This window comes from Cavia porcellus, unplaced genomic scaffold, assembly GCF_034190915.1.
Source record: "Cavia porcellus strain 051 isolate PalLab524CR breed Dunkin Hartley unplaced genomic scaffold, mCavPor4.1 scaffold_5, whole genome shotgun sequence".
In the NCBI taxonomy this organism is placed as follows: Eukaryota; Metazoa; Chordata; class Mammalia; order Rodentia; family Caviidae; genus Cavia; species Cavia porcellus.
In genome coordinates this window covers 41,940,812-41,963,620 of record NW_026947488.1, presented here as the reverse complement: position 1 = coordinate 41,963,620, position 22,809 = coordinate 41,940,812, and the positions used below count along the sequence as shown (strand labels likewise).

Genomic DNA, 22,809 nt, shown 5'->3' with positions numbered 1-22,809 from the left:
CAGTTGTGAGAGAACACAGTGCAAAATACACTTGTGAACTACAACTGTGAATTGACAATGGTTAAGTAGGAATGTAGCAATTGTCAATATTGCATACTTATGAATATTTTCTAAATCAACCATCTTTGAAATTAGATTTACAAATTTGACAACATATATGGCGTTTAAAAACTTTTTGGAACTTGAGACAATGCAGAAAGTCTTAAATACACTATATGTGTTTACTTGTTGGTTAACTGACCAGAGATTACGTTCACTTTTATTGTCTATTCACATCAAATTTACAAAAGTTTTAAAGGTGTAAAAATGACTGAATTATGAAGAATAGTTCTTATAAAAGAGGTTTATAAGGAAGAGGTTTATAGTTTATAAAAAGGAGATATAGTCAACATTTCAGTGACTAAGATAGTGTTCCAAAATGAAAGTCTGGAAGTGAATAGAATAAAAGATTAAAGGACTAAGTGAATAAAATACTATGCTCCGCAGATTGAATGGATCAATGCCTATATCCATGCCCTCTGTTACTGTCTCCCATTCTCATGCTAGGACTGCCCATGTGACTTGCTTTAGCCAATGAGATAGTGGCAACATGATGTAGTCAGCCTTGAAAACAGACTTGTGCTTTTCTACACCATGGTGCCCCTCACTGTCCAGCAGGCCAGTGCAACTTTGTTCTCAGATCAATAGCTGACTTCCAGGACAGACCACATGGAACAGAGATTCATTTGAGGCTGTTCAAGAACAATCAGCCTCCAAGTAACCCACCATCTGAATGTGAATGCATGAGAGTCCATGAGAGAGGAGTGGAGACCTCCCCAGAAGAAGCCCAAAGACTTGATGAGAGTAATAAAATCTGCGGGAGAACTTAAACTGTCACAACAATGAAGTCACAAAATGCTTTATTGCTGGCAAAAACATGAAGCATGAGATTATAGTCAGTGAGGTCATTCTGACCTGGTACAGCGCATTTCTGTGGACTTCTTGATGCCATAAAAGATAATAAATAACACCAGAAAATGAAGCTTTTTCTTGCGTGTAGCAATTCTGACATGGAATTTTAACATAAGTGACTGTGGATATGCTCTGCTATTCCTGTTGGTTAATGTAATTGTAACAACTGGTTTGTTGTAATCTGTTTCTTATTTTTTTAAAACATCTGTAAAAATTCATATCCCTTAGATATTATTTTGGGAGAACTTATCCTAGGCAACTAGAATTCAATTAGTTTTCTCTCCTGGTGGTCAATCTCATTTTGGCTTGATAAAAATCTCTGTTCTCATATTAGCTGGACCTCAACTTGCCTTAGGTTGACAAGGTGATTGATTTAAAAACCAGCTAGTCTGGCATGGTTTGTCACCCAGCAATATTAACTATATCTGATATACTAGGTGTAGCCAAGCAATAATCACTGGAGTAGAAAACAAGAGGAGAAATATTTGTCACAAATGTTCGTTAGTTCTTGTATTTATACACAGGACATGGGGGTTAACACAAGTAACATAGCCATGATAGAATGGGTTTCTGACATAGTGTCGGGAATACTTTCTCCATTCAAAAATTTGTTTAATAATTTATAACATCCACAAAACTATAAGAATATGTTTGGGATCCCAAATTTGATATATAAAGATTATTTTAAAGTAAAGATATTTAAGATTTACCTCACGTAAGAGGAAGGTTTCTTAGGACTCCCTTTATCTCAGTAAAAGTAGGAACTTCTGAGACTATAGGTATAATGCTCTCTCTCTCCAGGGAGTGTTATCATCATGAATCAAAAGATGGGTAAGCCCTTTGCACCTGTGAAAGTGAATATCACTCTGACCTCCCACTGATCAGACACCATGGCACATGCCTTCAGTACCAGCTACTTAGGAGGCTGAGGCAGGAGAAATACTTAAGCCCAGAAACAGGCAACAGAGAAAGATCTTGTCTCCAGAAATGAATGAAATAAAAGAGATTAATTGTGGTTTTTTTTCCATTGGTTCTCAAAGAAACCCAATTGTCCTCTTCTTAAATTATTTTTATTCACCCTTCCATTAAGTTATATATAGAAACCTGCTTCTTTACATGTTTAAAATGCCACTCCTTTCCTTTGTGCCAATATGCATGTGAGAATTTCTGTTTAATTACACAACCTGTCTAGTTACTTTTTTCATTGCTGAGACAAAATACCTGACACTCAAAGTGAAAGGAGAAAAGCTTTCTTTGGCTCACAATTTGTAGAGGTTTAAGTCTGTAATCATCTGATTGCAAGGTATTGTGGCAGGGCAGACAGATTTTTCAGAGGAGAAACAGTCCATGGCAGGCAGAAGACTTGAAAGCAACAAAGTACGAAAGAAGCAGGTCCAAGTAACCTTAGCAGCTTCTCTGTGTCTCTTTTTATATTCTATCTAAACTACCCAATTTAGGGTGGGTGCCAAACCAATGAGTGGACTGATTTAACAATCATATAGCCTTAATCCCAGCATCACACCTTCTAGATCCAGCTACCTCTGAAAAAACCCCACCTATGACCTCATGAAGATGTGGAGGACATTTACACACAAGTTATAACACATCTCTAAGCACCAAATTGAAGAGTGCCTAAGAGCATAAAGGAAAAGCTTTTCCTCCTTGACAGAACCTGACAGAAGTGTCATTATTCCATAGTTCACATGGAGTCCTGACATTGAATCCCAACAAGCCTCATCTGGTTTAAACTCAAGGGTAGATTAAGCAAAGTATTGGGATTACGTAAGCAATTATTAGTTGCATTAAAATATACTAGTGTTGTACATGTACTACACATTTTATGTGCCAATGGATAGTTCAGCATGATTTCAAATACTGATGTTATAAAGTAAAGCAAATATGAGAATAATTGGCATTGACATTTTGGTTTTGTTTTGTTTTTAATTTTATTTAAGGTGAAAAAGAAAAAAAAACAGAAAAAGGGTACAAGTAATACAGAATTTCAAAAAAAAACAGTAGAAAATCACAAGTTAATAGATTATATATTATCATCTTAGAAATAGTTGTTCAAGTTACAAAATTAAAGCATATAAAGTGGACATTCAAACAGTGAAACTGCAAACAGTTCTGTTTGATGACCCAACAAAAACTCAGTAATATGGTTATCTATCTTATATACTTAAATATTAATGCAGTTATATTTTGGCATTGATTTTATATCAACGATTTGAAAATGCTATAAAAATACATCTACAAGTATAAATACATGATTAGTGACTCTCCAATTTTTCGGTCCATGAGAATCACATGAACAACTTTTAAAAATTCCAAATACCAAGATAAAATACCCAAACCAAATACAAAAGAACCATGGGACCATGACACAAATACAGCTCTGAAATATTTCTAAGTTCCTTGGGTGAGTCTAATGTGCAGGCAAGCATGGAAACCAAGCAGTCATTGTTGGTAGCTCTGCAGTGAACAGAGTGGTAACCATGAGTCACAGGGGTAGTAAGTAACTGAAACGTGGCGAGCCTGAGTTGGGACGAGTTGTCCGCAGAAAAATCATATTAGATTTAAAGACATAGTATGAAAAAAAGTATAACATCTCAGTAATAGATTTACATTCATTTAATTCTGAAGCGATATTTGGATAGCTTACGTGTAATATGTTAAAAATAATTTTATTTATTGTGTTTTACTTTATAAAATTCTGACTACTAGAAGTTTGTAAATTGCATTTGTATCTTGTATTTGTGGTTTACATTTCTGTTAAACACTACTGATCCACACTGTCTTACTAAACCTAGAAATATGATGTTTAGAAATAATTATTTTAGTGTTTACATGATTTTATAAAAATTTACTTCATGAAGTTTGTGTCTGTATTTAAAAAAGGGATATAATATTCTACAGGAGGTTCATTACAGAGTTTCTTATGTTTGCTGTTGTATAAGCAAAATGATTAATAAAATTAATTTTTATGACTATATACAAATTAATATATTAAATATTCTATGAATGTAATCTTTATGCAGGATTTGAGCTAGAGGCATAATCAAAATGTTCAAAAGTCATGCGTTTAATATTTTGTTTTTTAATCACATTTGTCACTGGGAAATGAAATATTAAAGGAAAGAAGGAAATAGAACCTATAAAAATAAACAATATTGTGCTTACATATGTTCTCTCGAAATTTGATATTTTCATGGCCAAATATACTTATAGTCAGAACCACCTACTTTGTTGTTATCTACTGACTAAAGAGACAATGTTTACTTATGATTCTAATGTGCATGATTTTTTTTGCATCGTTACTCAAAAGAAACCATAGAGGGATGTACACAAATAGTTTACAGCTAATTGTGTTTTAAATTTAAACCATTTAGAACTAACATATTGATTAAACTTGTAAAGTACCACTATAGGATTTGTGAACTCTTTAAAAAATTGTGCTGGGAAATATTTTAACTTATTTTACATCTCCTCTTATGTAGTACAGAGTTTGATTAATCTGGAATTAATGTATTTCCCAGGTGCTGTGACAAAACTCATGAAATGAATAGATTGGGAAGTTGTCCTAATAGTTATCTAAACATTACTAACATGTTGTGCATTTCCCCAAATCATTCACTTTTGTAAAGAACAAAGAAACATAGCACTGCATGCCAGTACTGGTCCTGGAACTAATACAATGCCATCTTCCTTTACCTGGTAAAAGATGCCATCTTCCTTTAACTGCTAGATAATCATCCCACTGTAAACCTGAACCCTACTTTTTGTTATTTTATGCGAGTTTTACGCATATATTTCCAATTAGGAAAACTTTTATTTTTAATCTAAACATAAATTAGCCTTTAAACAAAATAAGCAAGGCAACAAAGAAAAAGGAAAATAATTTTAGGTCTTTCTCATTCTCTTTCCAATTATCCTAGAAGCTCAGAAGCAAAGAATCACTGGACTGAGAATGGTAATTTATTTGCTATTTATCAGCTTTGCTTAAAACATTTTTAAAAGATTCTGGTGTACTTCACTGGCTTTCATCAAATGAAAATATACAAAGTTGACAACCATAGCAGAGCCCTAGTCAAGAGAATAAATCCCAGAGTTAAAAATCTGAATGCAACACAACTTTCCAAATTTTTTATGTTCCAAAAGAGCATCTGTCACATTCTTCCTTAAATTATAGTTATGCTTATTCATTTTTTCTAGATGATTTTATAAATTCACCAAGCACTGGGGTATTGCCTAGTATATAGCAATTTGTAATATTGGTGGAACAAACAGAATATTTTAACAATGTTGCACACTTCCCAAAACCATAGCATTTCCAGAAAAGATCTGTAACAACAGTGATGTTGATTGAGTCCTATACCATGCATGTACTCTGTGAGATTTACAATTATTTCAAAAGTTAGCTCTTCCTAGTTTTCTCCTTCCTAGCAGTATGAAGAATCATCTTATCTGGAACTTAAATTAGAATAAAATGTTCAGATGTGATTTCACATATCTGCTTTGCATGTTTGGTGTCTTGGAGTGTACTAGGCTCTGTCTTTAGCTAGTAACTCATTAGTGAGATTTGCGAATAATTAAGATACACCTATTCATCACCTTCCTTAGTGTGTCAGAGCTAGGGATGCTGACATTTTCTTTTCTGTGCTTTACATATTAACCAGTGAATTGAGAAAATGCTTTCAAATTGCCAATATCTTCTCCTCTCTTTTGGTTTTTACCTCGTGTTAATTTACAAGTAATAACAGTTGTTATTTATTCAGGTCCTACTATGCATGTACTAGGTAGTTTATTTACTTTCACTTAATTGTTCATAATCTGGCAAGTTAAACGTTATAATGCTTGTTTTTCAGATGATAATTACTTAATCTTCATAACCTCCCTGGGTGTAGTTGGTAAAGTTCGCCAAATAAATTATGCATGTACATCAAATAACAAAATTTCCACAAATTGATTTTCTAAGACATATCTCTGTCCCCCTCTATTATTTTAAGGAATTGGCCACATAATTCTAGAGTCTTGAATTTCAAAATCTCCAGTCTAGGGTTCTGGAGAAGAAGTACACTCTAAAGACTAACCTTTGGCAGAATGTCTTCTTGCTTAAGAAAGTTTGGGGTTTTTTTTCCTATTAAAGCTTTCTGGTGAGTCCCACACACATTATGCAAGATAATATTTTTTCTCAAAGTTTACTGCTATACATTTTAATGTCATCTGAAACATATCTTCACTGAAACGTCTAGAATAATGTTTCATCACCTGGGTCTCACGGCCTAGCCAAGCTGATAGAAAACTGACCATTACACAAGGTAAACATCGTGAGTCCATATTAGAGATGAGCACAGTAAGTCTCAGCGATATCAAGTTATCTGGACATTAGCAGGTTCTTATGGAGCATCTATATCATAAAAGTGCCTTTATTTGCCAATGTTCAAGTTTTCCCCCATGCATACTGTCTTTCAAATTAATGATTTTTCAATTAAGTAGAAACATGTTATCCCAGAGCCAAATACACCTTGAAAGAAGCATTTAGTGACCGTGGCTGTATGTTTTATGGCTTTCATTTATCTACTGATCAACATTTATCAAGAGTAATGGTCTACTAACGAGGCAGGTGCCTGTCATGACAGATAGTACTACTCTCAAAAAAGCAATTGCAAAAGCCAGGAGTCATCTGGTCCTTCACAGTCTCTGGGGCAGTTCCATCCTTTCCATTCCTGATGCCAGCACCTAAATTTAAAATTTTACTACTTCTTTAGAGGAATACATACTATAGAATTTTAATTCTCCAGTATTCCTTTTTGTTCCGAATTCTGCAGGCCTGTGCCCTATTGTAAAGCCAAAGTTTTGGGATTAGTGTTCAAGATTACTTCCAGATGAGTTTTAACCACCCTCCCAGCTGCCCTTTTAATCCTGCATTGTGAGTAATAGTCAGATTTTGAGTTTTGCCCCTTGCACTGCTGTGAATTTATCTTGAATCCAGCTTTGCCTATGCTTCCTCTTGTTTCTCAACCAAGCCTTGCTGAAGGAGCCCTTCTCCTTCCCCAGTTCGCTTAGCAGGCCAGTTGAGGTTTCGCAGCTTTTAGGTACTGGGTGATCTGTGTGTGCACTCTTAACTACTTATAAAGACTGGAATCAGTCTCTGAAAAACAGTTCCAAAGTCAAATGCATCTGTCCCTTATTAATTACAGATAAGTGAACTGGATTGTAAAACTGATCTGTGGGCTAAGGCGAAGCAACCTCCAGCAAGGCGGGATCCCTAGCTGGTCCCTATGCACCTGCCTTCCCAGCACCGATCCAAAAGCCCCGCCCACTCCTAGGTCAACCCGGGAAGAAGCGGGCACTGCGCATGCTCTGTATCCAGGGCCGCCTCCGGGCGCCCCACCCCGCTCCTCCCGGCGCTCGGGCTCGCGGGCTCGCGGGCGCGGTCCCAGGGAGCGTGCCCTGCGTGCGGGTTCCCGCCTAGCCCGCGGGGCGCAAGAACCGAGGGTGCCAGGGCCGGGGCCTGTGGAACGGGCGCCGAGCCGAGGCGTGCAGCGGCGGCGGCGCCCGGGGCGACGTGGAGCGCAGGCGGTGAGTGCAGCGCCTTCGCGCGTGCGCAGCGTCAGACCGTCCGGGCAGGGGCGCGCGCCAGCCGGAGTGACCGAGCTCGGCGGAGTGGGCCGGGGGCCGCGGGTCAGCGTCGACCTCGGGGGTCTGGGGCCGAGACTCCGGGGACCCCGCCCGGGCTCCAGCGGCGCGGGCCGAGCGGCGCGCTCCCGACGGGGGTCGCGCCGGGCCCGGGGTCGAGCCTGAGGCCGGCCGCCGTGCGGGACTCGGGAGGGCGAGGCCAGCTAGCCGCGCGGCATGTGGCCTGAGGCGCCCGGGCACGGGTCCCAAGGCGGAGGCCGGGGCGCGGTCGGTCGCCTGGAGCCCTGCAGGTGGTGGCGGGTGCGCCCCTCGACCCGCGCTGGCCTGGGGCAAACTTCCCAAGTAACTTTCCTGGGCGCCGCGGGCGGGGCGCAGGGCGGGCCCCGCACCTGCACCCCAGCGGAGCACCGCGGCCCCAGCAGCGCTGCCTTGAGGCTGGGGTGCTGGGGTCGGACCGTTGGGGGACAGGAGCGCGCCCTCCAAGTCCGGCACCCAGGGCTGCTTCGCTCTTAAAATAGCTGCAGAAGTTTGAGTCTGGATTAGAGGGCTGTTCCCTCTGTTGGGAACACTAGCTTTTTTCATCTCAAAGTGTTGTTGAGGCGTGCTGGGGATTCCTATTTATCAAGCACCCTATTGTCCTGTGTGTGTTTCTAGAAAACCAGCAGATTTCTGTTATTAGTTTTTAAAAAGGCCAAGGGAGATCACTGTGCTTATTGCTAAAATAACTGCCTGCCACCTCGCCAAGTCCTGTAATACAGGAGTTCCCAAATTTGGCTGCCCTGCGGAATCGCTGTGGAGTTATAAAACTCAGCATGCCGATATTGCATCCCAGACCAATTAAAACAATTGCGTCTTTAAGATCCCCCAGGTAGTTCCAGCGTGCTGTAGAGTTTGGGAACCATTGGTTTAGTATAAAGACAGTCTTTAGTTTTGCTAAGTTTGCATACAGTTTGTAACTGATGGGTTGGAACTGGAGTTTCTTTTCCCTGGACCAAAGAGTGGTTTGTTTCCCACTTTGGAGGGAAGTGCCTATAGTGGTACAAACTTTAGCTGAACTATAATCTGCCTCTGGCAACATAGAATTTTGTTCTAAACGGCGTTTTGAATTCCTGTTTAGGACGATGCTTTTTGACCCCTCGCCTCTGCTGTAAGGTTTCTCCATTAAATCCTTGCTCTACTGCCCTACTATAACGCTGCCCTTTGTTTCCCTTTTTCCCTGCTCCGCAGCCTTAGGGAGCCTCTCCTGATGGCTTCAGGTGCAGAATCTAAAGGGTTACTGTGGGTTCCCATAGCAACGGGTCTCAGGGGAAGTGGGAGGGTCCTCTTACCGCTGGGTTTCTAAATGGAGTTCTTGCTTTCAGAAGATTTTAAATCACTCTTTACAGGGCTTTGCCTCTCTGCTCAGGTAAAGGTGAGCTTTCCAGTTCCACGTTGTCTTGCTAAGATACCTAGAGAATTATTTATTAATGCCGTTTTTGTGATACATGCAACCACGTTGGACATTCATTTATTAAAGTCCTGTGACATAGGTAAGCATTTTGAAAAGCGACAGTCTACAGCTATGCCAAAAAAAAAGAGGAAAAACTCTTGATAGTTTGTGGAAGAAAGAAAAATGCCATTTATCAAGCTTTCTAAAGTTGTTTTGTTCCTAGAAAGTGTTTTAGCCAGATTCTTTGGAAATGTTAAACAGCTTGTAATTTTATACTTTATAATAACAAAGGCAATGTCTTATTTGCCCACTCTTTGCCTCCCTAAGCAGACACATCCAAAGAGCAATTTAAAAAAAAATACTCTTTTTTTTGCTCAAAAGAGGCCTTCTAGCCATGCAAGTCCAGTTTGCCTTGCAAGGAACTGTTAAAACTGCTGAATAAAACTACAGAAATACAGGGCTTCAGGACTTAATGTTTTCTGAAATCCTTGAGACTCTACTGACTAATTAGAATTCATTCATTCTCAAAATGCTTTCAGGATTCCAGTAATTCTGCGAGTTTACTGGGATTTGACTAGTTTTTCCCTTACTAATCTTTTTTTTATGTGCTAGCTAAATTTCTGTTAAATGGGCTACCAGCCAAATTCTGTAAGGTTAGTTATCCCTGTTGTGCTATGGGAGGGGAAACTTCATTTGTGTGAAGTTGGTCGTACCACCAGGAGTGCTGTCTGCTGCTGTGGTGGTAATGTCATTCCTGATCTTCCCTGTTTCCATTGCATACTTTAAATTATCCTTAGGGCCAGGCATGGTGGCGCACCACTTGGGAGGCTGACCCAGGAGGATCTCTGCGAGTTCCAGGACAGCCTGGGCTCCGAAGTGAATTCAAGGCCATCCTGAACTGCATAGTGAGACCCTGTCTCAAATGAAAAAGACAAAAACAAAACAAAACAAAAAGACAAGCATATATAAATAGAATTACCATTAAGCCCTATCAATGTAGTTTCTTCATTTATCCCAGTAACAAAATCTTTAAGAATGCATTAATGTGCAGTTATTGATATGTCCCTGTCTTTATTAGTTTTCTCTCATTGCTGAGACAAAATACCCAATGCCTCAAATTAAAGAGGGAAAGGTTTCAGTCCATAATTATTTGGCTACAAGGCAGGGTGGCTCATGGCAGAGGGCAACAGTTCATGGTGGCTAGAAGACAGCAAAAGCAAAAAGAGAGCACCGAGAAGACTCTTTCTGTCTCTTGTATTGTAGGTAGGCTCCCAACTCTCAGGTGGTGTGTAGCACTCACACCTGTAATCCCAGCATTGGACCTTGAATCAACATGCTTTGAAGCAAAATTGACATTTTACTTTTCTGTGTATTTGGAATATTGCCCTTCTAGTTAATAGTATATCACAAATATTTGTTCTGCCCTTAAATCTAAAATAAGGATTTTAATAAGAAATATATCCGAGTTTATTGCACTAGTTCTGTGTGGTTTGGTTTGCACCCTCTCTATTCCTATTGAATCCAGGAGTTCTGGTGTGCTAGGCAAGTACTCTGCCACTGAACTGCACCCTAGTTCTTTTTTTTTTTTTTTTTTTTGGCCAGGGCCTTGCTAAGTTGTCAAGACTGAGCTCAAACTTTTGATCCTCCTGCCTCAGCCTCCCAGAGTGCTGGGATTACATGCATGTAGCACCATGCCAGGCTATTTGGTGTTAAACTCTGGTTGTAAACTTCAAATTGACTGCTTTCTGTGTAAGTGAGCTTAATTACCTGATTCCTTCATCCTTTCCATAAGTGTAACATGCATACTCTAGAGTTGGCATAAGCCAAATAATGGAAGACCAGCAGAGTCTGCAGAAAGATGTAGCTCAGCTCAGTAACCTAACCATCTATACACAGGCAGAGCTGAGGTAAATGCTCTTTCCTGAAAGACGGAGTTCCTCTGACTGCACAGGTGGGATTCATAGCAGTAACTAACATTCCTGAGCAGAGGTGAGCTTTTTTTTTATGACTCTAAGGCTTGCTGCCACATTGCTGGTTCTGTGACACGTTCCCTTAGCCATTGTATCCATATGGTATATCAGCACTTCGTGTTTAGTCCATCTTTCCTCATTTTCTGTAAGAATTGACATTTATTCATTTATTTATGTTGATGACTAGTGAAATTAGTTAATTATTTTTTTTGTGTGTGTCTGTGTGTGTGTTTTCTTATTGGGAGTTGTCTGTTCTGGTACTTTGCCGATGTTAATTTTTAACTTGAGTATCTTATTATTTGGAAAACTAAAACGAATTAAAAAGCAAATAATGAGCAAGGGGGAAACCCTACAAATACTGATGTGCTTCATCTCTAGAGAACCCTCAATAGCCTTGTGGGCTCATAGGGGAAGCTTCTGGAAAGAGACTGGATTTTGGGGCTTATAGTGGACTTGCAGTTTAGAAGGTAGACACGGGTCAGAAGGGGTCACTGGGGCATGGAAGGGCCTGTTTTGCTCTCAGCTTCTCCCTTCACTCTGCCCCCAGACACCAAGGTGTGAGCCAGTCTCTCCTCCAGGACTCTAGGCCAGGCCAAGCCATTTTGCTTTGGAGACAGCTAACTGTGACCTGAAACATGAACCAGAGTAAGCAGGGGTCAGGTATTTTGTCCCAGTGATAAGCCATGAATGTAAGATCTTCCCAGACCACTATTACTAACCTTATTTTAGCTGGCCACCCTCGAGCTCACGGTCCGGTGGACTGGAGCGCTTGGCTTTGCTCTGCTGGTGCAGCATAGGTGCCCAGAGGTTGCTGAACCCTTGCGGCTTGACCGTCTGCTTCCCACATTGGTGATAAACTCACAGTACCACACTACGTTTATACAGAAGTTACTTAAAGGTTTTTTTTTTTTTTTTTAACACTGTAGTGGAACTTAAAGAAAAACTGTTGTTGAGTATGTATGTTGAACATACCATCTAGTCCTGGTAAACCTGAAGCTACATCCTTAGAATTAAAATGCATCATCAGATCATGTTGCATTCTGTTTCTTTGGCAAGAACAGCCAGCTATAGAGTGATCTGTGTTTCTAGGAATTGTTTTTCTGATCTGTTTATCAAATTGGCTGTTACTGATCTTAGGTGATTGTTGATTTTGTACATTTATTTTGGAGCTGGTTTGTATTCTGAGAACATTGCAGTTTATTCTTGTGCATTTCCTAGTTCTATAATCATTTGCAGGTAATGATACTCATGCCTCCTTTCAAATAACACTTTTATTTTGCCCTTATAGCAGGTTGTACTAGAGCAGTGGTGGTGAACTTGTGGTATGAGTGCCACAGTGCGCTATTTGTATCGTTGAAAGCTCTGAAAGGTTCACTATCATTGCCTTAGAGTCATGGTTCTGAGTGTTAGAAAGTGCTTCTGCAATATAATCAAATAGTAAGTGATATTGTAAAAACTTGTTTTGTCGTTTGTTTTAGTAGTAAGATAGCAGTACTTTTTTGAGTTATCGTTTTTCCTCATCAAGACAAAGCATTCTGTAATTTCTACTAGAATTATTTTTGTTTTAAGGGATACGAAATGGAGATAAACACCTGAAGTTAATCCTGATATTTCTTAAGAAATCTACTGATTGGAGTCTCAAATAGGATCAAGCTCTTTCTTGTGGGTCATTTGTTAGTAAAACATCAAATTCATGAGAATATTGAAACATATCATGGTCAGTGCATTATTGTATTTTCTTGGGTGAGGTGAGGTAAGGTAAGGTAGCAACCAATCACCAGCGCTTTTCTGAAGATACTCCAACTAAGTAAATTCAACAGTGATTTTACATTTTAACCTATTTACAACATTTGATATAATTGCTCATCTCCTGTATTTTGATATACTTTTTGCATTTGATTTTTAAGGTCACCACACCTTGTCTTTCCTCCTTTATCACTGACTGCTGGTTTCCTTTTATTAATTTTTTTTTTATGCTAGTTGTCTCTTTTCACTACTCTTTTCATTTGGAATGAGCCAAGGCTCTATTTATTCTTGCCAGTGTTGTCACAAATAATCATAAGACCTTAGTAAAATGCGATGTGGCCAGTAAGACTCCCAAATGTGTATCACTAGTTCAGACTGACCCATGTAGATTTTTGATTTCACTTAAGTGTATATAAGACAACTTAATCTTAAATTTGTGATCTTTGTCTACAAACTTGTTTCAACTGTAATCTGCGTTATTTTCAAGATTATACAGTATATGCACAAACCTGTAGTTATCGTGACTTCTTTCTCTCTCTACATCCAGAATGTCAGCAGATCCTGTTGCAGTGTCTTCAAAAATGTATCCAGAATCCTGCTTTCAAAATAAATATATAATTCATCCACTTTTTCCACCACTATTGCTAGCATCTTTATTCCAGTCTTTAGCTGCTCTTGCTTGGACTATTGTAGTGGCCTCCTAACAAATAACTAATCTGTCGTCTTCCCTGGGTTTGCTTTATGATCATAAAAATCAGAATGATCTTTTCAAAATATAAGTCAGATTTGCTGAAATCCTTCCAGAAGCTTGCTGTGTCATTCAGAATGAAGGCTAGATTTCTTCAGTGATTTCAAAGCCTTATACAACATGATTCCTTCGTGCTAACGTGTCTCTCTTCTCCCATTTCCCTTCTCGTTCTCCACTTCAGTCATCTGTACCTCTCTGCTAATCCTTGCACATAGCAGGTTCATTCCCATTTTAGGTCTTGGCCCGGAGTTTTTCTTCTGCCCTTAGTATGCTTCCTTCATATATTCCAGGACAGTTCCTTCAGGCCCTTCCAGCCTTCTCTAAAATGTCACCCTGCTGGCAGTTGTGTGTCTTGTTGCTAAGTGCAAGTTGCACCTTGCAACCCTGTTGAAATGGTCTGATTTTTCCTTCTACGTGCATGTATTACCTCCAGAATCACTAATAAAATGTGTTTATTTTGATTTTGGGGAATTACTCTGTCCTCTGTATCTGTAGATGGTAATGTATTGATAAGGGCAGGTATTTTTTGCTTGTTCATGAATATGTCCTGACTGCCTGCTCTATAGAAGGTGCTCAGGAAATGTTTTTGAATGAATGTACTCTTCCTTTCCCATTTTTTTCTCAAGTAAATTTCTCAGGAAGCAGTGTTTGGTGACATTTATGATTTAGTTTTTCACCAGCAAGGGAGAAGTTCCAGGGCATGTTTAGTTCATAGTAGATACATATGTCCACAGAGAATGGTCATGAGGATTCAATAGGGCACTGTTGTAAAGCCCGAAACTGTCCTAATATGAAGGACAAGTTTGCATCTTACCTGCTGTATTCTCATCTGAGTAATGTGGATTTTAGTAGCTTCGGATTTAAGTTCTTCACCAAGGTTAGGCAGGGCGTCACCAGAGATTTGACGTGCTGGTAGTGTAGTGTATTCTTTAACCAGTCTGGAAGTGTTTATCTCTTAAAGTGAAATGTAAACATTTGTTTTCTCCCTTTTAATGCTTTCTTGGTATTCAGAGCATTTTTCAAGTCCCCTTTAAACCCCTTTTCTCTGAGTTTGGAGCTGACATTGTTTCTCCTATAAGATCATTTTGAAACTCCTCAGAGCCACAGAGTAGCACATAATTGAACATGATACTAAATCCACAAAGTGAGAGGATTTCAGTCCTTTTACCTTTGGTTTCCTAGCCCAGTGTACATTGCAGTCATTCCTACAGTACTCATTGTAGCACTTGTTAAAAAATTTCACTTAACATTATTTCTGGTCTTTTATATATCCTTCAAATCCAAGAACTCCCTTTTCTTTTTTTAATAGAGCACAAAATATTTGATTTATATTATTACAACTGTTTTGGAAATAAGTGGTGTCATTTGTAAGACAGAAAATGATTATTCTCAGCAAATGATTGTTTAAGCAATCAAAATAAACAGAAAACAAAAATCATAATTAACTATAGTAGTAATGCATTCAATCACTAGCTGTTACCTAAATATAAAATGTAAAAAATTTCTTCAGTTCTGTTTTTTCTCAAGATGTATTAGTTTCTTAGGTATATGATATGTATCTCTGCTTAATTTTTCTGTGATACTTGAGCATAGCATTTTCCATATTCAATTAGACAGTTTGAACTTTTTGTTTTTATTTTGAGACAGGGTCTTGCTGTGTTGCTTAGGCTGGTTTCAAACTCATGGCAATCTTGACTTGGCCTCCTGAGTGCTGGGATTACATGGGCCATTAACCCATTTGGAGGGTATAAACATTTTAGCTGTGATTACCATACAAGGCAGTAAAATTTCATAGGCACCATTGTTCTGAGGGCATCTACTATATGAATTTGCCTTATCTTTGAAACTCTTGTTAGATCTGTGTTTTGTTTAAAGGCTACTCTTTGAAAATCACATTGTTACAAGTTTATATAGAATCCCAAGTAGTACCATTCGTCAGGGATGAATGGAAAGCATTGGCCTACCTGTCTGATGATGAGTCACATTTCCTGAAGTTTAGGCCAGTAATGCATAGCCTAGGTAGAAAACATACCTCATTTTTATAGTTTTTCTCTTGGTTCAAGATTCCCATCAAGAGTTGCTCCTTTGTGAAAGCTTTCTAATTGTCACCTTGTTTCTCCTACTCATCTAGTTAAAATTGCTTGACATTGGTGGCTTTGCCCACCCAGCACCAGCCCCTGCTCAGTGCTCAGGGACAAATCCTTGCTTGCTATTGTACTTTGAATTTCTGTGACTAGAAAAGGATTTATAATGTAGACTATCACCTATGTTTTTATCTTTGTTAAAGGAAATTTGTAACAAACAGTTGAGTGTATAGTTAAACTATATTTAATAGTTTCTAATATCTATAGTCCTAGAAATCCTAGAAGTTGATACAATTCTTAACTGGAGTTCCAGCAGGCAACTCTTCCCAAAATAATCTTATTGTCAATGTTAACAGTAGTCAAAATCTACCCAGAAGCACCTTTTTCTGTTAAGAGTGCCTGTTTATTTTTATTGAGGTAGAAATTGAAGCATAACAATTTTAAATATTTATTTAAAACTAAAGAGCTTTTTGACTGAAGTAGATGAAAAAAATCTGACCTCACCCAAATAATATAGCTGGACAAGTAAGGAGTATATCAGTAGGCTTTTTAGATTATTGTAGAGACTTGTTACCTCACCAAAACTTGATGAATGATGGCTTCTTGAAGGTTAATTGTTGTGTAAAATCTAAAACCATAACAGAGCAGTTTTTGTGCTGTTATTATACTGGCTTGTACTTTTGAGTGGATATTTTACTAATGTATAGCTATACCATAACTAGGTTTGTTATTAGAAAACAGTTCACTGAGTTATGCAAATCTTGCAAATGTTGACATTGCTCCTTTTATGCTATCAAAAATGGCGTTCATTTAACCTCACTGCTCCCACTAGAACAGACTTTAAGTATTGGGAAGTTGGTAGACTCATGGTGGCATCAGGTTTCCAACATTCTAATTTTTGCTTGAAGGCTGAATTTTACCATCCACAGTAAATACTGTCAGTTTTCCTTGAAATGACAGCATCACTACCCATCTCAGTAAGTAGTAAGAGCAAGGATATAAGAAGAAAACTATTTTGTACAGTTGCACAAGTGTTTTGATTCAAGGAAACTATTCCACTTGTTTTACCAGAAATGCTATATGTGTGCTTCCCATTTCATGACACAAAATACAGACGGTGTGTACACAGGGATGAATTTAATGAAAACAACAGATTTTACTGTTCACTCCCAGAGATTCCACATGAAACAGTATGGCAGTTAGAGCAAAGGAATACACCCTTGCTAATCTGTGTTCATCCAGGCCATCTCACCACTGGCCTGAATCCTCTGTCTGAGTGTGAGTGGGATGGAGTAGAGATGGTGAAGTTGGTGAGCGTGTCTCCCCTTCAGCTGCTTGGGGTGACCCCTCACCCTTCCCAGTCTTCATAAGCCAGATGAGAAGAAGTCAGGTCCTGGTATGGACCAGTCCTTTTGTTGGCAGCTTCTAGAGAAAACCTTGCTTTCAGGTTTGAGGCAAATGCCCTTCCTAAGTGGGCTGTAGTTCGGCATCCCTATACCTATACCTACCAGATGTTGCTGAGAGGTTGCGGAGGGATCCTTTGCTTATGCCTACTGTGGAAGTTTTGTCCAGCAGTGCAGTTGAAAACTGCTTTAAAAATGCTTAATGCTTTTTTAACTCATACACACACATCAAACAGGCACATACAGAATGCATTTACCTTATCTTACCTTCCAAGAAATACACTTTCATGTCCAGTTGCACTTGTTACTTGAAAACCCAGGTTTTTTTTTTTTTTTTTCTTTTTGGCCAAATTAAAAATCATAGTATGGATTTAAAAGTTACTTTGCATTTTCAACACTACTAGTTGAAAATAGCTGCTAAAATCACTGCTGGTGATAAAAGTTTCCTTTCATAAACACAAGCTCAGCAAGAAATTTTCCAGATTTTTCAGCCAAAATATTCAGCCATTCCACTATTGATATTACCATTCCCATTGATTCCTGGTCCACCTTTATAAGGGTATATGTAGGCTGAAGTTAATAATTCTTTATTTTTTTTTAAGTCAAATGCTTGATTGTTTAATACTGGTTCTTTATAGCTCAAGTCACAGATACGAGCTGTGTACTTTTCGTACTGGCCCTGGAGGGTACAGTGCTCTGCAGTGAAGTGTTCCCACCCTCAACAGTGGGGTTTGTTGGAGAGGGAGCTGTAAGTTTTCCACTGCCTGCCAGTACACACAGCCCTATTTTATTACTGTGTTTGAAGATTGGGTGTGTCTAATGAAGTAGAAATTCATCCATTCAGTATTAAATACAGACAAAATACATTTCAGAGCCACATAAAAATACTCTAAATTATCCATTTTTTGGATTATTCATATGACTGCTTTCCTCTTTCATGTGATTTACTGAAAATTTATCTTTTCCAGTTCATTAAATCACTTAAATTTTTTACAAGTGTTATAAATAAATATGCCAGACCATGAATTGAAGTTAGTTGATAAAAGCAGCCTTGTCCTGTAACTGGTTGTTCTTTCTGTTGAATATCTATATTGCATTAAATCTTAGGCTTTTAATGAAGCAAAGCCTCACTTTGAACACATGTAAGGACTTGCTTTAAGTGAGCTTTAATATTTTCAGTTGGGTTAGCTGCAAGATAAGTATAGTATAATATATTTTTGTTCAGACATGTTCAAGAGAGCCTCAGGACACATTTAAAAGGGACTAGATTCTCTGACATGCACCTGGTTTAAGCCAGCAACTCACACCAGGAAAAAATAAAAAAAAATAAAAAAAAATCCAACTCTATCCATTTTATCCCAGGACCAGTTAGTTGCTCTGCATAAGTGCAGTCTGGGGTACTAATTGGATGCGAAAGAGTTGGATTTAAATTTCTTTTACATAACCATTGAGAGCCAGCTATGGGGGTGTGGCACTGTTAGCTCTTGTTGGAGACTGGAAGGCAGTCCTCATAATCCACAGTGAATAGGCAGCCTAAGGCATGATACTATAAGAATGTACAGCTGCTAGACTTGCAGAGCCTGGAAGCACCAGGAAGACCTCTTGCTGAGGCACACATGGACTGTATCTTGAAGGATGGGTAGGCTTTTGGTAGATAGTTTAATGGAAAGGAAAGACAGTGAGGATGGAGGAAGCAATGTGGGAGGAATAGCCTGGTGTGCAGGGTGAGTGAAGGAGGAGAACCAGTCAAAAGAAGTAGTGGTGAGTTGAAGCAGGTCATGGAGGTTCAGAGTGCATCGCAGTGCATCTTGAAGCTTCCTCTCATGGAGAAAAAAGAGATAGGATGTTGTTTTTTTTTCCTGGATAGATGCTTGTTCTGCCTGCATGTTAGTCTCTTTGAGAAGAGTGTTGAGGGTGGCAGTTAAGATTTGGTCATGTGTCACTTACTAAATACCTCTTTTTATCTCCTTTTGGGAAGTTTTATTTTTAAATTTTCTAAGACGTTTTTAGGCAAATAATGACATCATCTAGTTCTCCTGTACTGAACTTTTGGTATGTGGCTTTCTCATTTTCTCATATCTGCCTAGTAAAAGCCTTGTGTGGAGAAGACCTGACTTAGTTGTAAATTTTTCAGAGACTGTGCACTTTCTTGGTCTGGTTCCCACTATCATCATTACCTTGTGTTATGACTTGTATCTGTATGCTCCCCCCTCCAAGTCTCATGCAGTCATAGGTGGGCTTTTTCAGAGGTGGTTGGATCCAGAGTGTGTGAAGCTGGGATTGACTCATGGTGCAGTGCTAGGCTCAAGAGCACTAAAATTAAAAGTGAGTACTGCCCAAGCTAAGTAGTGGGTAAGATAAAAGGGCAGAGAGACACTGGTTTAGGTGCCTTGCTCGCTTGCTTTTGGTGTCTCTGCTTGCTATAACTCTGTTTCTTCTCTACTATACCTGCTTGCCACACCATTCTGCCTTGAAATCAGCGGACTGAAACCTCCACAAACTGTGTTTTAAATAAATCTTTCCTCCCTTTTGAGTGTTGAGTATTGTGTTAGTTACGAAAAGAATAAGACACTGTGCATCTAGCATGAGTGTGTAGCTATTGACAATAGTGAAATAGTTGCGTATTTATGTTATTACTTGTTTAAATCAAGGTACTAGCAGTTGACTTGTCACTTTTTGAAGATATATTTTGACTTCAGTATATTAGTCTGCTCATTATTGTTAAAGTTCTCATAGAAATACTGCCTGCCTATGGTTTTGTGATGTAAGGGTAGGAAAACCTTAACTGTTTCCATGAGCAGTCCTGGCTTTCTACATGAGACTTATTTAAGCATTATTTTACGAGTAGATTATTTTATGTCTCTTATGTCTCATTTTGAGATTTCCATTTAGCTTACTTATATAGTACCTCTTAATTAAAGAAAAAGTCTTGCTAAATGTGTTAGAATTGAGTTTTTGTTTGAAATACATTATTTTCTTAGTCTGGGCATACAGGACAAAACTAAGAACAGAATCTCTTCAGTTTCTATTCAGATTGGAACAGCAGGAGTACCTTGTCAGTGCCTTCTTAGTACAGTATCTCCTGCAACAAACTAAGTCCCTGAATGTAGTTTAACCAGTTTACTTGGTATTGATAGAGGTGAGGTTATGCCAGCATTTACAGAACTTTTATATTGGGTCCTTCACAACATGACAAGGGAATTGTGTACTTTAAAGCTAATTAAATATAGCATAGCCTATTTTTAAAAAACTTAGATTTAGAACAGATTTTACTTTTGTTTTGCCAGAAGTTGATTTCTGTGATAATCTTCTGTCACAGACTTCTAAATCTACATGAACTTGTTCATATTGTTAGACATTTTACTACGGTAGTATGTGTTTTCTTTTGGTGGTATCTATTGCAGAGAACGCACTGTATATTAGAAATTGAATGTGAAAGTACCTTGCAGTTTCACAGGTATTTGTGTTTTCCCAATGCAGAATTTTTCAGACTTGGTTCATCACAGGAAAATTCTTACTCTTAATTATAGCTTCTTTTGTCTGCCTTAAATCACTGTATTTCCTTCTAATCACATAGATTGTAGAATTAAAGGAAGCTGTTTCATTAATTACTGCTGAATAAAGACCATCGAGGATGTGTAAATGATGGTCATACTGCATAATTGTAGCTAGTTTTTTCAATATGGTTTTATTAAAATTATAACATCTTGAAAAGTTTTTTTTTTCTGACCTTGCCTTTCTTCAGAACAATTTAGAATTTTATCATTCAACTGTTTTGGTGGGGAGCAGGTAGATGGATAAATTGAAGAATGAGATAACAGTCTTTATTTCTAAGTATGTCTGAGTGATTAGGGGACTAGTACAGTACATGTTTAGATGACTTATGTTTGGGGATCTTATTGTTCATCATAATGGGTTTTCACTGAGTCGTGAATGTTGAGGAAATTGGACTGTGACTTTTAGAACTCCACTAATACTTGGGAGTAATGGGAAATCTGATGATTTGGGCATTGTCTGGGATTCTTTCTTCCATTTCCATGAACTCATTAGAGAAGAGTGATTTTCCCAAGTAGGCAAGACATTCTTTGTTTGTTGATTTAAGTGAGAGAGGCTTTGAATTTTAATGATCAGACTGTAGTGGGATTCTAAGTGCTTATCTTTCTAATAATAATAATAAAAAAAAAAAAAAAAAAACTGGGGCCAGAGTAAGCAGTATCTTGGAAATATCTGTTTTTTCTTTGACCACAATACATTATTTTCTTCCTCTGTCATTGAAAGGAAACAGATGACCTGAAACTGGATGCGGTTGTTCCTTTCCAGTTTTGACCAGCAGGACTAAAGTCCCCTATTGAATGTTGAATGGAATCAATGCCCTTTTAGGGCTTTTCAGGAGAGACCAGTAGAGCCTTAGACTTTCCTTTGGGTAAACTGCTTTCATGTACCTAAGTAGGAAGTCATATATGTGTACACATAATAGGATCATTGTGATATGATAATGTTTCTCTTTTAAAATAACCTTTGAATAGAGATTCTATTTATTTGAATTTAAGTAGTATCTTCTAAGTATTCATTTGTGAAGTTATCGTAAGTTGATAAATATGTATTCAGCATTACTACAGTGACAGGCTTTTAGTAATACCATGTTTAATTCTATGCCATGAAAAAATATTAGAAATGAATTAATAGTGGAATTCTTACCAGTCCTGGCAATGGAAGTTGTCATTTTGAGATTTCCATCTAGATATTCTACCATATCAATGGTTGTCATAGTAGCAGTCCCTACTGAGAATTGTGATTATATACTTTATCAAATGACTACTTGATGAAAGCTCAATTATTCTACTGTAGTTCAGTCAGAATTCTGAACCATCGTCTTGCCCAGTTAAAGGAATAATTAACCAGCCCAAAGAAGAGATTGTTTTCTTTCTGTTGAGTTATATAAATTTTACATTATTTCACTGACTGCAAGGTGCTATTAGTTGTAACACATGCCATTATTTTACGTACCAGTAAGGGAAAAAGCCTAATAGTTGTATACATTAGATATATTCATAGATATAACTCAATTTCAGGACTTTTAAAATGTTTGTGTATTTATGGGGATGTTCGTTATCAATAAAATATGGCACATGTATTTGCACAGTGTCTTAGTTGGATAGAGGTTATAATCATAAAATCAACATATAAAAGAATCTATTAAATAAGTAATTATTTCTGCCAGGTATATAGATTCTTTGGTCCTAGAAGACTAAGATTGGAAAACAGATCATTTAGTCAACACTTAAATGTGAGAAGATCTATCAGATCCTTTAAAGTATAGAAAACTTAGCAGTTAACTATGTTTTAAAGGATAGTATGTTAAACTTTACAAAAGGATTTAGAGCAGTATTTTAAAAAGCTATCTTTAGAGTATCTCATGACAACTTTTATATACACCTTTTCAAGATCACTTCACTTAATGTATAAAAGAGAATAATTTGGGATTTAGATGAGTTGTTTAGTATTCCAAACAAGGTGCACACTGAGACACAGTATGTTTAAGAGCTGTATCATAAAATATCATGCTAAACACCACGTAGAATGTTAAAAAGTATAATTGTCCCTGCCTTCTCAGAATGGTTGCATTCTAACTGTGGGCATTCCCTGCCTCAAGTGTAAAGTATAATTTGCAGTTAACTGGAGTTGGAGGTTAGTGACACTGTCCAGGTGCATCATCCTAGAGAAGTATGGTTTGCCCAAAGAATTTTACTGTATTAGTTTTCAGCCTTGGTATTAGATTTCAGATGGTTCTTTATTGAGAAAGGTCAAATAGAATTGTTGGTGTAGATGTTACTGAGTG

At 38.1% G+C, this 22,809-nt stretch overlaps 1 protein-coding gene across 2 annotated transcripts in view; it reads left to right on the top strand.

The window, feature by feature from the left end:
• Positions 1-7,329: 7,329 nt before the first annotated feature.
• Btbd3 (BTB domain containing 3) overlaps positions 7,330-22,809 on the top strand; it is a 29,463-nt gene continuing 13,983 nt past the window's right edge. Inside the window, exon 1 of one of the 2 annotated variants that reach the window (XM_063248690.1) lies at positions 7,330-7,533. The gene's annotated coding sequence lies outside the window, so the exon portion shown is untranslated. The remainder of the gene's footprint in view (positions 7,534-22,809) is intronic. The other variant, XM_013159802.3, reaches the window with a different exon arrangement.